This window comes from Micropterus dolomieu, linkage group LG20 (assembly GCF_021292245.1).
Source record: "Micropterus dolomieu isolate WLL.071019.BEF.003 ecotype Adirondacks linkage group LG20, ASM2129224v1, whole genome shotgun sequence".
NCBI lineage: Eukaryota > Metazoa > Chordata > Actinopteri > Centrarchiformes > Centrarchidae > Micropterus > Micropterus dolomieu.
The window spans coordinates 18,850,975-18,866,362 of NC_060169.1; the positions used below are offsets into that span (position 1 = coordinate 18,850,975).

At 42.3% G+C, this 15,388-nt stretch overlaps 1 long non-coding RNA gene across 2 annotated transcripts in view; it reads right to left on the minus strand.

Moving 5' to 3' along the window:
• Positions 1–6: 6 nt before the first annotated feature.
• LOC123958862 overlaps positions 7–15,388 on the minus strand; it is a 36,217-nt gene continuing 20,835 nt past the window's right edge. Inside the window, exons 3-5 of one of the 2 annotated variants that reach the window (XR_006822175.1) lie at positions 4,718–4,824; positions 588–817; positions 7–425 (exon numbers count right to left, since the gene is read on the minus strand). This is a non-coding gene — a long non-coding RNA (uncharacterized LOC123958862). Of the gene's footprint in view, positions 426–587; positions 890–4,717; positions 4,825–15,388 lie in introns of both variants that reach the window. The other variant, XR_006822176.1, reaches the window with a different exon arrangement.

The following is a 15,388-nucleotide window of genomic DNA, read 5'->3' on the forward strand; positions in this document are numbered from 1 at the left end:
ACACACACACACACACACACACACACACACACACTCGTGTATACTATACACGTCTGCTGCTATACAATCACTGTCCAACAAGGAAGGAACAGATGCCCCTTCAGGCTCAGGGGGAGGCGGGCACACTCACTGTGTTTGTGTGCAATGGGACAGTCTTGGCACAAACACCTTTCTACAATCACAAGCTCGGCAGTGTCCAAATGTGAGGAATCACAGAAAGAGTGCATTCCGAGTTCCAGCACAGAGGCAGTTGATGCAAAAACATGATGACATGAAGTCTTGAATTTCTATGACAACAGGCCCAGAGGACAAATTCAAAAGAAAAAAAACAAGATTTTTTTTAGTCAACATTCATGTCCTCAATGACATGGAGTGCAGTGGTGGAAGTCTTTACTCCAACGCAGTCCCCGGTGGATTTTTTTTCTCTGGAACAATGAAGAATTGTCTCTTTAGCCTCAGATCAAGTATGCAAAGCAGGCCAATCATCATAAACAAGTCAAAATAGAATAATTGCAGCAAACAATCCTGCTGGGGAATGAGAAGCCCGAACAACTGGTGTGTAATTTACATTACATATCAGGATGTACCTGGTCCTGGTCTCCCTGGATACAACCTGGATGCTCTGTGCTGGGCTGGGCTGAGTAGTGGCATTCCCAGGGTACTGGTAGAGACTGACTGGAGCCCACACACGCATGCCTTCAGATACAGCCTCTCTCTCCTCCTGTGTTTCTCTCTCCTCTCCATCCCACCCAGCATTCAGCTGCCCTCATCGAACTGAGTCATGAGGAAATCCTCCACAGGAGGAAAAATCTGCCAGCTCCAATGACAGGGGGAAAAAAATCTGAAAAGCGGGCATCAAAGAAAAGGCAAAGAGCGCAGAACCAACGCTCTGGCAACAAGACAAAAAGAAAAGTCAGAAATCGCTGTAGCTCCGCCCAGTCGAAATTTTCAGTCTTTGTTTTGTGTCTCTCATTTTATTTAGTTTCGCAGTTGTTTCAGAGAATTAGCATCTGCTACTGAGCCTTTGTAGAGGGATTTATGTGCCCCCCTACACATTTCTCCCATACCACCCATCCCCGCCCCTTGCCTGCCTCCTTATCTCTCATCAGTCTGCCAGACAAGTTTTTCCCACCCAGCCATAGTACCCAGCCAGCAACCCCTTTTTATGGGTGTGCTTGTTTAGTGTGGGTCTGGTCTGTGAGTGTGGTACATGTCGTGCCAGCTTGGATAGGAGGAGAGAGGAGGAGGAAAAAAACTCTTTGTAAGTTATGGGAACACTATGAGACAGACTCAGGCGCTCATAAATTATACGGTTCATTTGCATATTCCTGGCATAAGACATTATGCAAATAGTGGTCAATTTGCATAATGGATTCCCCTTGTTGCCTCAATTGCGCAGTTGCTGCTTTTTACTTAATAATGGAAAAGAGTGTGAAACAAAAAACCAACAGCCATATGAAGCCCTTTGCCACGACTTCCCTGAAACACGAGGCTGAGAAAGGACAAATTTTGTGTTCAGGTCGTCTCTAATTATACAGCCATAGAACTATCAAACGTTAAATGTGTACAGTACATACATATAGTGTACAGACATAAGAGAAAGATGATATGTAAGAATTTTAACAGCAATCACATGAACAACATGTCACACAGTATTCGCGAGCGTCTATTTTACCTCGACTATTAAAGCAAGCTTCAGCACTGCTAATTAACAGCAGTGTGCATACCCTCTTCAGAGGGAGGAGGTTTTATTAAATAATTGAACTATTTTTGTCTCCCGCTTTTAACCTTATCAGCTCCGTACCAAACGACCAGAAGAAAAATCTCAGAAGAAGAAAAAGCAGATGTGGCCAAGATAATTATTTAATCAAATATGCACTACTGACTAAACAGCTAATGACAAGAAAGAGAAGATGATTACCACCCATATTAAATAACAATTATCTAGACAGACATTTATGAAAAATGTCCGAAGAGAGTGATTTGTTTATAACATATTCGTTACCTTCTCTTCCTTGTCCCACAAAAGTAACGGAAAAACAGACGGTCACCGCTTACAAGAACAAGATCGTGATGCAATTAAAGACAATTACAGATACAGACAGTCAGAGACAGAAAGGAGGAGTGTGAACAGCTGGAAAAGAGGTAGGGAGAGTAAAATTAGAAAAGTATTTACAGAATTGAAGGTGGTCAAAGGAGGACTTTGAATATTTATAAAATGCCAGGACAACATTGTGCAGCCGGATCAGCCAGCAAAACGTCAACTTCAATCAGCTACAGTCGGATAAGCAGGTTGGGATTCTTCACTGTGTACAGTGGCACAAACAGGCACAGCATACCCTAGTGTTGCTGCACTACACTAGGGCTGCTGGTTGTGGGTTGAAGCTCTCTCTTTCTCCATCCAGGACCAGTGAAGAGGAAGGGCAGAGCACAGCTAATGCCAGGCACCGAGGTTACACGGCAGGGCGGACAACAGCTAGCCAGCCAGCCTACTAGAGGTGCTAGAAAAAAATCATCAGCTTTAAGAATCAATTAACCCAAATGTTAATTAATGTCAAGCTCATAGAAGAAAAAAGGGAGATGGAAGGAGGGTGTACTGGGCATGTGGAAGGAAAGCTAGGGAAAGGAGGAGGGTGGGTAAGCGAGGGACTGAGAGAGAAAGGGGATGGGCAAATAAGGGAAACAAGGAGCGAATGCGGTTTATGGCAGAGGGAAGTTGGCACAGTGCCATCCATTCAGTGGTAGCACCAAGGCGGACTACTGTTCGTTCTCTAAGGTAGGTAGTTAGATGTAGCCTGGGAGACAGAAGGGTCCTGTTGTCGTTTTGGTAGCGTCACATGCTTTGAGTTCTTCTCTTAGCTTTTTGTTTTTTTTGCAGATGGTGGGCTGTCTTAAAACAGTGAAGATACAGATCTTTAGACACACATTCATCCTTACATCAGTACCGCCATGGAGGACAAGTAAACATCTGATGTTGAAGACTTCAAGATGCAACCAACACCTGAATTTTGGGAGCTGCGACTAAGATGGATACTCGATGCTAAATGGCACCATGATGGAAGTACATTGGTGGATATCCAGCACTCTAAAATACAGCAAAACTGTGTATCACATAAGATTTGAGACAGGAAGTGAATCCACAGTGATGGGAGCCGCATGCAAAGGACCGGTAAATAGAGGCAGCATCATAGAGATGGACATTCTAAAACAAAAACAACAGCAACTTTGGGCTGTTTTGTTGTTATAGCGATGACTAGAGGGTGTGGCGGTGGCACAAAAGGAAGCTCCTCCCACTTGCTCCTTCTCGCTCTCTCTCCAACCATCTGAGGCACAGCTCTCTGTGCCAGGCAGCCAGCCAGCCATCTGGGCAGGAGACGCCATGCCAACTCATTCATTAGCAGTAAAGGACGTACCCTTGGAACATACGGGCGATGACAAACGCCATTTCCATCGCACAATTGGCATTTATGGACTTGGGTAAAAGTGGTTTGGAGGATACCCAAGGAGCAATAATTTGGCACTTGTGGGTCTCAAGTGGTGTGCCAGCGGCAATGTGATGGCATCTGGCACGAAAACTGGCGAAGGACGAGGGAGATACAAGCCAAATCGACACAATCGGATACCCTTCGCGTATCCGTTGCCAGAAATAAAAGAAAAAAGAACAAACAGACATTACAGCAGTTGATTTGACTAATTAGAGCATCGTTTGCTTCGTTAATTAGGGTGACACACTCAATCAAAGGAACGACTGAAATTATCAACAAAAGAATCCATTATGGGGATAAAACAGCAACAAAAAGCAAGATGAAGCAAGACAAAACTGGCGAACTGTTCAACTATTAGTACAGGGTGTGAAGCGAGTGCATCTTTTTGTGCCAACTCCCTTTACCCTAGATTTTCCCCAGTGTAAACTGCGATTTCTTATTGCAGTGGTGGGCAGCCACACTGAATGTCTACAGTGCCTAAGCTGCTGCAACAGACGCTGCCAATCTGCCAATCACTTGTGTGTCTGCCTCCAAGAGGAGGAGGAGGGGGGAAGAATGGACCTGAGGGACTGTGCCTGAAGCTCAATAGCAGCTGTTTACAATGTCACAGACACAAAAGAGAGAAAAAATGCAAACATGAGGATGCATACTAATGACCTGCCAAAACAAATTCTAATCAGCGGACAGACAGGAATTAATTAACTTTCTTCCCTCTATTTGAACTTGTGCTGATCAAAATTAATCACGCATCCTGTTTTCCTCTACAAGATTTTTTTCGGTAACAGGGGAAACTTCTTGCAGCAGAAACACTTTAAACAGTCATAAAAAGACACATCTGCAGCAAGCCAAGCAATCGCAGGGAGGAATACGGGCATTTGTGTGATTCATCTATATTCACAGCAGTCATCATGGACTTGAATCCTATAGGTTCAATACAGTATCCAGCAGCATGAGCACCAAGTGGGAGAGGTGGCACTGACACAACAAAAACTCAGTGGAATGGGCAACCTGAGTTCAAGAGACACTGAGGGGGAGGTGCTGGCCTGCCTGCAACCAAACTGGGGGTAGTGAGGCCGTGGGAACTCATTACATCCTCCACACCCACTCCCCACATCTCCACGACTTGTTTGCCCCCATCTTGCCAACCATCCAAAAGAAATGAACAAACTCCACCCTTTCAGGATTTTCCCTCCTGCGCTTAACTATCATAAACAGATGCAAGGCAGACTCACCAACTGGTTTGAGTTGCAGTTCGGGATACTCTCTGGATCCGGAGGAACGTTTTTGTGGTTCCTGTGAGGTCTGCTGGCATCGGGCACGGAGCCAAGGATGGGCATCGCTGCAAAGACACACAACGGAGGCTTTCATTAAGTTCATTTTCATTGTTAATATGCAGTCGGAATTAAAACAGTAATTAGCAACAGACGGATATCCATCCACTGACATCCAACAATTATTCTTGTCATTTTTTCCCTCCTGGATTTCTTTGGACAAGAGGCATGGTTGTGCAATATGTATAATTAAGGAAGTCATCCAAAGGGAGTGATTATGACATCTTTGTGCTTGCTACCCAACGTTGGCACTACCAATATGTCTGAATCTGGTTGTACCACCACTGAGGAAGGACCGCTTGAAAGATGGCATCTTTTTGGGCATCTCAAATGTGTTAATCGTGATTGCAACAAATATGATTAACAATGTAATTTGTAATTTGTGCCGTATTTTTCCATATTCGTCATGGCGAAATATGTGGATATTCTAATCTTTCGGAGCTAATGAACTTTGGATAATCACCCTTTTTTATTAATTCCATGGGGGATGTTAATTGTGAAGCGTCTTCATTATACAAATGGATTACAAAAAAAAAAGAGGGCTTGCACGAGAGAGCAGAATGGAATGGGGGGTGGAGTGTGTGTGTGTGTGTGAAAGAGAGAGAGAGAGAGGGAAAGCAAGAACGGGGATATTTTTCTTCCTTCGTTATATGCCAGTAGTCAAATAATGCCACAGTACTCACAAACAAGCAGAGAAAAGCTCCTGCATTGCCAGTGATGTTCAAGTGCTCCCTGTTGGAAAACCTGGTTTCTTTGCTCTCTGCCTGCTCTCTAGAGCACCAACTCTCACATATGAAGACTGCCTTTCCTGTTTCTGGATCTTACAAAACTGGAGCATGAAGAAACCGTCCTGGAATTTAATTTCCCTCAAATTGGATATTATTTGTGTTATTCAAATGATTAGTGCATAAGCAGCATTGATCTTCATTAGACTGGTGTTGTTGGCGCCCGGCCGAAGCGGAATGCAGAGGAGACAACAGACACTGTGGCGGGCACTGGCTAATGTCCTCTGTGCTTAATCATCCTACAGCGGGATGGTTTTATGCATATTTCATTTGCATATCATTAAATCGCTAAGGCATACAGGCAAATGGCAGCGGAGAGCGAGGGACTGGAAACAGAAAAGCATAAAATATAAAGAGAAAAAAAGCGACTCATTATGCGATGACAATCTTCAAAGCTGTGTGCCTGGTGTCTGGCAACCTGCCAATTCGTTTAATTCAACATTAATTAAAAAAAGTCAGAGAGCTCAACCTTTCCGACACAGATTAATTGAGCACCTTACATTTTGTGCAAGGAGCCATTTCACATACAGTGAATGTGTGTTCATGTAGAACTAATTGATGTTTGTGCATTTGTGAATGGAACAGAAATCAGATTACTATCGCGATTTCAGACTTTATGAAATATTTGCATGTAACCAGCTAAATCGTAATACAAAAAAATTGTTTGAATGAACAATTCATTGATAATGTCGTGAGAGATCAAGTAAGGGTTTAAAATGTTATACAAATAAGGGCAGAGCATTGCAGGTGACTGTTGGCAGCAGGTATGAGCCAGGCTGGATACAGACTAAGTGACTGGGAGACTGAGGACTAAAAACCTTGTTACTTGATGGGAATAATTCAGTTATTCTGCTGTTCTTTACCATAATGTTCCTACACAAGACAGCAAAAAAAATCTGCTTCACGTTATTCCTCACACAAACATACCCCAAAATAAACTCCACAGCCAAACCCCAACCCGATTCTCGCCTTAGACCGAGGCCCATTATATTTAGATTAATTAGTGATAAATGAATCCCCCCTACACACACACAATCAGGACATACGTGAGATTCAACATTTTTGCTATTGCACAAGAAAACACCACCATTTAGCATATAGCAGGATGTAGTTAATGAAGAGAAACACACTGTGACCCACTTTAAGCACTTTCCAGAGTTCCAATGGATCGTTCCGCCTCCTTTTAAATCAATCTAATTTCAAGGTTTCTTAAGAAATCTTCCAAAGGAATCACTTCCCAAATTTTGATTAATATCACTTTCAATCAAACTGTTAAACATAAAGAATGGAGCAAAATTTTTAAATCACTTCGTAACTTAACAAAATCAGGTCTTATATAAAACAACACCCTCGTGAGGTACCACATTAACAGCACGGAAAACAATAATTCTGTGGGAAAATTTTACTCCACAGAGACCTGGGTATCTAATGGCAGATCCTTCCTTTTCCAGGCATCCTTGCTTAATTCTTCCCCTATGCAAGGCAAATCCCCCCGAAGCCAGAATATTCAAATGAAGTGAGCTTCACGCCTCACACAATTAGCCATGTTTAGTAATTTGAGAAATGACTGCCGCAGGTGCCAGGAGGAGGGGCAATACAGATGGCGAGCAGGCTGGCAGGGGAAACCCACTAAAGAGGGTGGGTATTAGGCTGGCGCTTTGTAACCATGGCACATGCAGATGTCGCTGTAGTTCTTCCAAAAGCTTCTACCACCCGAGTGGGAGGGAGGTAACGAGGAACTCGTTTGGCATCACACACCTCCACCATGCGTTTCTAAGGAGGAGCGTTAGTGTGCAAGACTGGTGGAGTGTGGGAAAGAGGCTGGCAGCCAGGGCACGGGGAGCTGACGTGGGTGAGAACACAGTTAGGGGAGATCCCCGCCTGTATGAGGGAATGTAGATGCAAATAACCATGGTAAAGCATGGGACAGGTTAGGCAACATCAGTGAGGTGTCTGTGTAATTCTGAGCCTGTCATATGATGTAGACATTATGCAGAGTGGTGATATTAATATGCATGCGGGCCCTCTTTATTATGCAGCTCAGCATGAGGTAATATTACCAAGCTGTTCTGCCATGCTTTGGTTACTGTCTAAGAATGTTATCTCTCTCTGAACAAACACAGCCCTTATTTCCACAACCTCCTACAAAATCAATGTTTAATTATCGATCATATCCACACAGGTCAATTTGAAAAGGAAAGGTAGAATCTCAAGTGACAAGCTTAGTAGTGCAATGGATTACAAAACTCACGTTTGGGATTGTATCACGGTTTAAAGTCACAGATTGAATAATTTTTCACATCAGCAAAAAAGAGACAAATATAACTTTATATACCATTTACTACTTAAGAACTAAAGAACACTTAAAGCAAGGAACTTGGTCTATGGTCTTAGATGAAAACAACAATTTATGATGTCCACTGTTTAAATAAAGTCTTTAAATAAAATATCCAAAACACAATTGTTAAGTGCAACATGAGGCATGATAGTAGACACCCTCTCGCTAGGAACTGAAGTGCTAGGCACAGCGTCAAAGATAAATAAACAGTGGATCACCATCCACTGGAATCCTGCTTGCTGCCTTTAAGGATGCCACCTCCTTGATGGTGTTGGCAAATGTCTTGCCTGTGTCCTTGTTGGCAAAGGTCTCCCCTAAAAGCTCCTTCAGGCTGACTTTGGGGAGGAGATACCTCTGAGTCTGTTCATGTCAGGTCTGTGGCTTGACCCTGCAGAAAAAAATACTTGATTCATTATTTATTTTCATAGAACTGTTGCTGCGGCAATGACATTTATTTTATTTATTTATTTATTTTTTAAAATGATTTTAATAGCAATAACATAGACTAAGACTAAACTGCAGTACATTCACTCTTATAAATTGTTTCACCTCTTCAGTAGCCACAATCTCAGTGATGAGTTCCCTTTATATTCTCTGGCGTAGGACAGGGTGTAGGTGAGATAGGGACGTCCTCTTCCACTTTCACGTCGTAATCGTCAGACAAGGTGATGATTTCTTTGATTTTTTTCCCCAAAGGTTTTGTTTGTCAATGCAGAGTATACAGCTGCCTGCTGGTCAGGTTAGCGCTCCAACATGTCATAAGTGGAGTTCCATCTTGTTGTAACGTCGTTCATGAGCGTACGCGGGAGGATTTCGTAGCGTGGCTACACACATTCACCTTCATCGTATTTTTAAACCCTTTGTGGCTTTATGTTTGCAGCGATAAACATCCCAAATGATTTTGTAATAGCTTTAGCCTGGTCTGGGGCTGCTTAAATGCAGGGTTGAGAAGTTGTCTCTTCTTGGCTCCCCTCATTGACACCTCAGGTTGATGTCGCGTCAAATGTGTTGCCTTGCTCGATGTATTGCCTTGATCGTATGGCTTTCGTTTTGCACAATGCCTGCATACCAACGGTTTTGTCAAGGGCACAGAATTTAGTAGGGCACACGCCCCTACCAATATCCAGTGACTACGCAATTGTCCCTAGCAATAATTTTGATCCCAACAATTAAATATAATCACTCTTGTCTGTCAGTGTGGAGTCAATGCCCTTCTAGGGATGGGTGTTGATACAAATTAGCATCTGCTATAAACACTGTGATACTTGAATCAGATAGCTGTTCTCAGTTTGTCTATTTACATTGTAACTATACCTATCAAATAAAGACATGTATTTTGTACACAAACAGTTAACAACTTTCATTCTCTACTACAAGTCCAATGCATTTTTTAAGTTCTGAAAGATTATATCCTCCTTCATATGCCTCACAGTGGTTTGGTCCGCTGCCTAGTTTTTTCCAACCCTTAGTGACTTTATTTCTAAAAATCTCCCACTGGGAGATGTTTTTAATGACCTCCCAACAGTAATACACTACATTTACTCATTTGGTAGGCGCTTTTATCCAAAGCAACTTACATTTGAGGAACAACATACAAGGTTGGATACAAACTAAAAAACCTTGGGTTTTTTCCCCACCAACCTTCCATCATCATTATACTTTACAGGGAAGCTAAAATGCTCCCGTACATGCGACTTATGTGATGCAGTCGAGGTTTTTCCAGTTCTTCTGCTCTTCCGCAAGCCTTGACTGTCTGCGATTCAACATTCCCCGTTCACGCAAACAAACTGCTTTTTTAAATAAACAAATAAATCTTTAACAATATGGTCAATACATGATCAATGTAATTTCATGGCTACTTTTACCCAAAGCATCATCAATGCATATATTCAACAGCAGACATGTTTTCTATCTGTGTCAACATCTGCACTTTATGACAATATACATGTACATATGTCTGTTTGTTGCTGTTAACTTAAGTTAATTGATATGAAGACATAATATATCTTTATGGTTGCACCAAAATTCAGCCTGACAGTCTGAATCTTTAGGGTCTTCATTAGAATTTAAAATAACGTCATGTGCAAAAATGAAATCTGCATTAGAAAATATCACCAGATGTCTCCACAATATACAGTACATTTAGGATACATGATTCAGACAGTTGTTCTGCCCCACCTCATTTCTTGTGCTAAGTCAGATCTATACCACGCTGGGTCAGAATAACCTCACCTAAGCATTTCCACAGCCATGACGCCTCACCTTTTGGCTTATCACACAGGCATGGTGTTGGTAAGATTTAACTATTCCTGTAGTGAAATCGATCCACCTATGGGCATGGATTGCCTCGGCCAAGTAAATGGTACACATACATACATACATGCTCAAAATCTCACAGAGCATGCAGCGCTGGGCATTTCATGGCTAAATCAAAGCCAAGATGTGAAGCAGCACCATCTCTTTAACCACTGTCTTGTCTAGGGTCTGTAGATTAATTGGTTCCTGGTAATTCTATCAGATGAGTATTAATACGCTGTCACTGAGGCAATAGAGGTGACCCACTGAATCTAGCCGGCTCTTCATAAACTAGCGTGAAGGTCAACTGTCAATCAACCTCCACAATATGATAATCAGGCTTTAAAGTCAGCATGAGGATGCCATTAACACCAGCAGTAATGGCTGATGAAAGAACTGTCATAACAGCAAGTCTCCAGGGATGAATGCTTATAGATTGGCTGAGAGCAGAGGGAAAGAGTGAATGTGCAATCTGTGAAATCCTGTCTTTGACACCACAGGTGCAGCTGTGGCACTGCACATTAGCTACAACTTTAGCCAAGAACACTATATAACTAGGAATATTTAGTAGCCCCTTCTGATTTCCTACCAATATCACAATTGACCGTCAAGCTCACTCCTGTCACAGAGCAGTAGTTAAAGCATACTATGGCTGTCAGAGAGATAAAGATGTTCCATCAGAGTATGACTATTCCGCGTGGTCTGCTGAGAAGCTACTGCCTTTTTGCCTGTTTCCATGAGGTTAGACTTGACTGCCCATGAGAAACTGACTGTATACTAAATAGAATGGGCCATCCTATGGGATATAGTCACTAAATGCCCCTCCTGAGTCCCTCTGCTCAGTGAGATTCTGTATGTGTGTATATGATTGTTGGCATGTGTACGATTCACTATGTGTGCAACAGAAAGAGACAAAAGATATGAGCGGCCTGCCATGGTCTCTGTCCAGGTCAGAGTTTAACAAAGGAGAAAGGGAAAGGAAGTGAGGAGGGAGGGAGGACAATACAGAGAGACTGGGGAGGGGGGCAGTGCAAGAGAGTGCAGGAGATGACAGTGTGAAAAAAATGGTGTGTCTTTGCTGTGTCCCACAGGGCCTGCACTGGGCGGCTGGCAAGGGAGCCATTACATGCGTGTCTCTGACAGCTCACTCTCTCATTACGGCAGCAGACGGTTAACACCACCACTCTTACACCCCAGCTTTGTAATGCAGACTATATCATCACACACCACATACACTAATAGTTTTAGGCGCTGCTTTGATATATAGTAGTGTTTTTAGTAATATTTTTAGTCAATAAAAAATTGTTTTAATGGCAGATAGCCACACTATGTGTTAAAAGCATCAACTTGCTTGCTTCTTTACATTTGAGCCTGGACCACAGTTGATGTCTTTGCCCTGGTAGATATTTTGATATACAAACTCAAAGTCAGGTCTGCTCAGGGTTCCCTCAAGAGATTTCAAATGATTTCTTTTGGATTGTGTTTTATACTCAGAAAAACAATAAGTTCTAGTGACTATACATTCAATTTATCAAAAAGTGTGCATATTGACATATTAATGACACTTTTTAACATCTGAACAACACAAAGCTAATGCTACACAATCAGGATATACAAAGATAATATATAACAAGGATGTAACTGTATCAAAACACAGAAAGATCTGCAGCATCTTTAAATAAATCCAATTTGGGGTGTCCATTTGCTGAACTGCTATTACATAAGCTGCTGCCCCAGCAAATATTGACAACCAAGCCAGAGGGAGAAGTTTGCAAAGTGCAGAGGTATGAGATACAATAGGAAAACCAAATCACACACGTTTGGCTGACCAGCCTGTGTGTCTGTCTGTGTGTACAATGATCAAAGCCAAATGTTGCATTTTGTTTTGCTCATAAAACTGCCTTTTTGAATGTGCGTACCTGGCAACGTTTATTTAGTTTAGAGTAAACTGGTCATTGGAGTCCACTTTTGCTGTAGTTTTCATCACCCTGTCATTAGTGGCCTCTCCCTCCCTCCACATTTTCTACCTCTTTAACCCCAATTTTCTTCTATCCGTTAATCTGTTTGTAAAATAATATGCTGATTTTACTTGGCTTACCCCCATTGCCCCCCCCCCTATTACTCCTGTCTCTCTCTGCTTTGATTGCATTGTCCTGATGCACTTAAAGGCTGCCAAGATGATCTCCCAGAGCTCAGCATGTTGTATAGGCAGCTACAGTACTACCTAGAACGGGATGTTTCCCTTGACATATACCTTACTGATCTAATAATACTAAAGTTCTGCTGAAACACTATGCCCGTGACACTGAAAACCTCTAGAAATTACACGTTACTCACAATTTACAGTCCTGTCAGGAGACAACCTGTCTGGTTGAAGTCTGCTCTGTCCCACCCACTCAAAAGGAGCTGAGGCTGTGAATGTGCTGAGAAAAAGGCACAAGGCACTCATATGAATAGAGCTAGGCACGCACACATGGACATGACCTCTGCTGGCTGTGGAAAAATTTTGCTGCCTCCACACTTTATTGCTAAAGGGCAATGACAGACTTAATTGGACTGGAAAATACATTTCTTCAAGACTTTTTGGCAAATCCTCCAGCTAAGGTTATGAGGACTGCTCAAAAGAAGGAGCCAACTTTGGATTTGTGAAGCAAGAGGGCAAGCATTTGTAGCTGTTTAAGAACTGTGTGCATTAGTTAATTCATTGATACAAAATCTTGGTATAAATAAAGCAAACAATTTTTACTTGGAGCTGTCTGATATCCATTCCACATCTTTTGAAATCTGCAATTTCAGTGAAAAAAAACAAAAACAAACAAAACATGGACACATAAAAACATTCATATTAAGGCTAGCTGTGACAACACATTGTCTGACTTCCTGCCTAGTTTGATCTGCTCTGTGGCGCTTCACACGGCTTCCGTCAAAAATAGACTTATAGACTTACGTATATTCTTTGCTGAGCGCAGCAGAGAGCTGCATCTGGCACGCGCTGCGGCTGTGTCTGGTAGACTCCCGCGCATTGACTACAAGTGCCTGACCATCTCAGGCAGCCGCGGCACAGTGGACGCATGCAGACTCGTGGACTTGTCTACGTGCTGTCTACTCTGGACTGCAGCAACAGGAGGGTGCGCGCACAGCCAAATCGCCCCCTTGGCTTTAAGTTTAGGAAGCGCTCGATTTGATATGCAGCAGAGTATTCCATGAGCGGAGTAGGCATTTTAAACAGTGATATCACCATCGATCGTGTTCTTTTAAGTGTGGGAAGCTAAAATCGTAATCACGATCAATATTCGATTAATTGTGCAGCCCTAATACAAACACACACACACTACAGCTTATTACTAGGTGTAAGTATATGAACTTGATGAAAAACAGAAAACATTGTGTCAAGGGCAGTAGAGAAGAGCATTACAAATGGTGGCACATAAGAGTGATGCAGACTACAACACCGCAGAGACATATGTACTTGGATCTACTGTGATTGAAGTTGTGGTGAGGAGGGAACGAGAAAAATTAACAAGACAAACATCCAGAAGACAGAGACAAGGAAATGAGATAAGAAAAAGTAAACAGATACATCTTAACACTTGAAATAAACTAGCTGTCTTATAGTTGGGGAGAAACGGCTCCCTGATGTACAGCAGTGACAGGAAACACTGATGTCCCTGGAGGCCAAAAACTGTTCTCTTCCTTCATTTGACCGTGAATAATATCAACCGGATGGTTTTAGATGTAAAAATATACGTAATTCATTAGGGCTGAAACGATTCATCGATTAATTCGATTACTAAAATTACGCAAATTCTTTACATTGATGCTTCATTTAATCCATATAACTATATAGCACACTGTTTTGCACAGATATTTATTACTGTCGCACATCGCGCTTATGCTGTGTGAACATGACGTGATTATGATGGCACCAGGGCTGAACGATTAATGGTCCTCAAATCAAAATTGCGTTTTGAAAGAACACAATTAGCTAATCGTGAAGACGGCGATTAAAATGTAGGTAATTATATAGCTCATCTGACCCATTTTAAACACTCATGCAGTTACAAATTAATTTCATTGTCATCCTTGTGTGACAGATCTGCTCGCCAATCACAAGCACCATGCGCCTCCCGTTATGGTCCTACTCACCAGTCAGAGCGTTCACAGGGCATATACATTTTACAACAACAAACGAAACTAATGGAAAACATGTTAATGGTGTCAACCAAACCAACACAGGCAGCGGCTGTGCCACGGTTCTGTCCAGCGTCAACTCACACTGAAGTTTTTCAGCAGTGGACTGTTTAACCTGCCCTATGTTGCTGATGTGTTGTTAATTTATTATTTTGTGTGCTTCAACTACAGATAACAGTTCTCTGTGAGCCCGTTACGCTCTCTGCAGGCTAACGTTACATATCCACATGGAGAATTGTGCATTTGCCTGTGTGATTTTGCTGACTTGTTCAGATTTTGCTTATTTGTTCAGTTATCCTTGATTTTTGTGCTTCTACTAACTGTGTTTATTGTTGATGTACGATAGGGAATCTGCTAAAGGTGTTTTATTTTGAAAATTGACCGGATTCTCTCTGCCATTATGTGTCTGACTTCCTGCCTGGTTCAATCTGCTCTGTGGTGCCTGACGTGGCTAGCGGCAAAAACAGACCTGCTACCTATTCTCTGCGCCGCTTCTGGAACGCTCCTGGGACGCTCCTGGGACGTGCTGCGGCCACAGCTGGTGGACGAGCATTGACTATAAAGGCCACGATTAGCTCAGGCAAACACGGCACATCCGTAACGCGCCATAGCCGGAGTCAGTGGATTTTAGGCTTTAGAATTGTCACATCCCACCTGAATTTTGTGTTTGTATTTACATGAATAAAAACATTCCACCATAAATTGGTGCCGAAAAATTTAGCAGAATGCAGGAAATTAAGTGTTTAATGCTCAAAATTTCCATATAATTCAGCATTAAAGACTTCTTCTTAAAATCTTGTCTCGTCTCAATCTTATGAACCCAATATCATGTCTCAACAGCTAAGTGTCTCGTCACACCCCTAGCAATTTAGGACCAATGATTATGTTGATGATCACATTTCATGAACACCTACTCTAGTTGGATTGAGCACATTCTGATTCTCTTTATCCACACATGTGCAA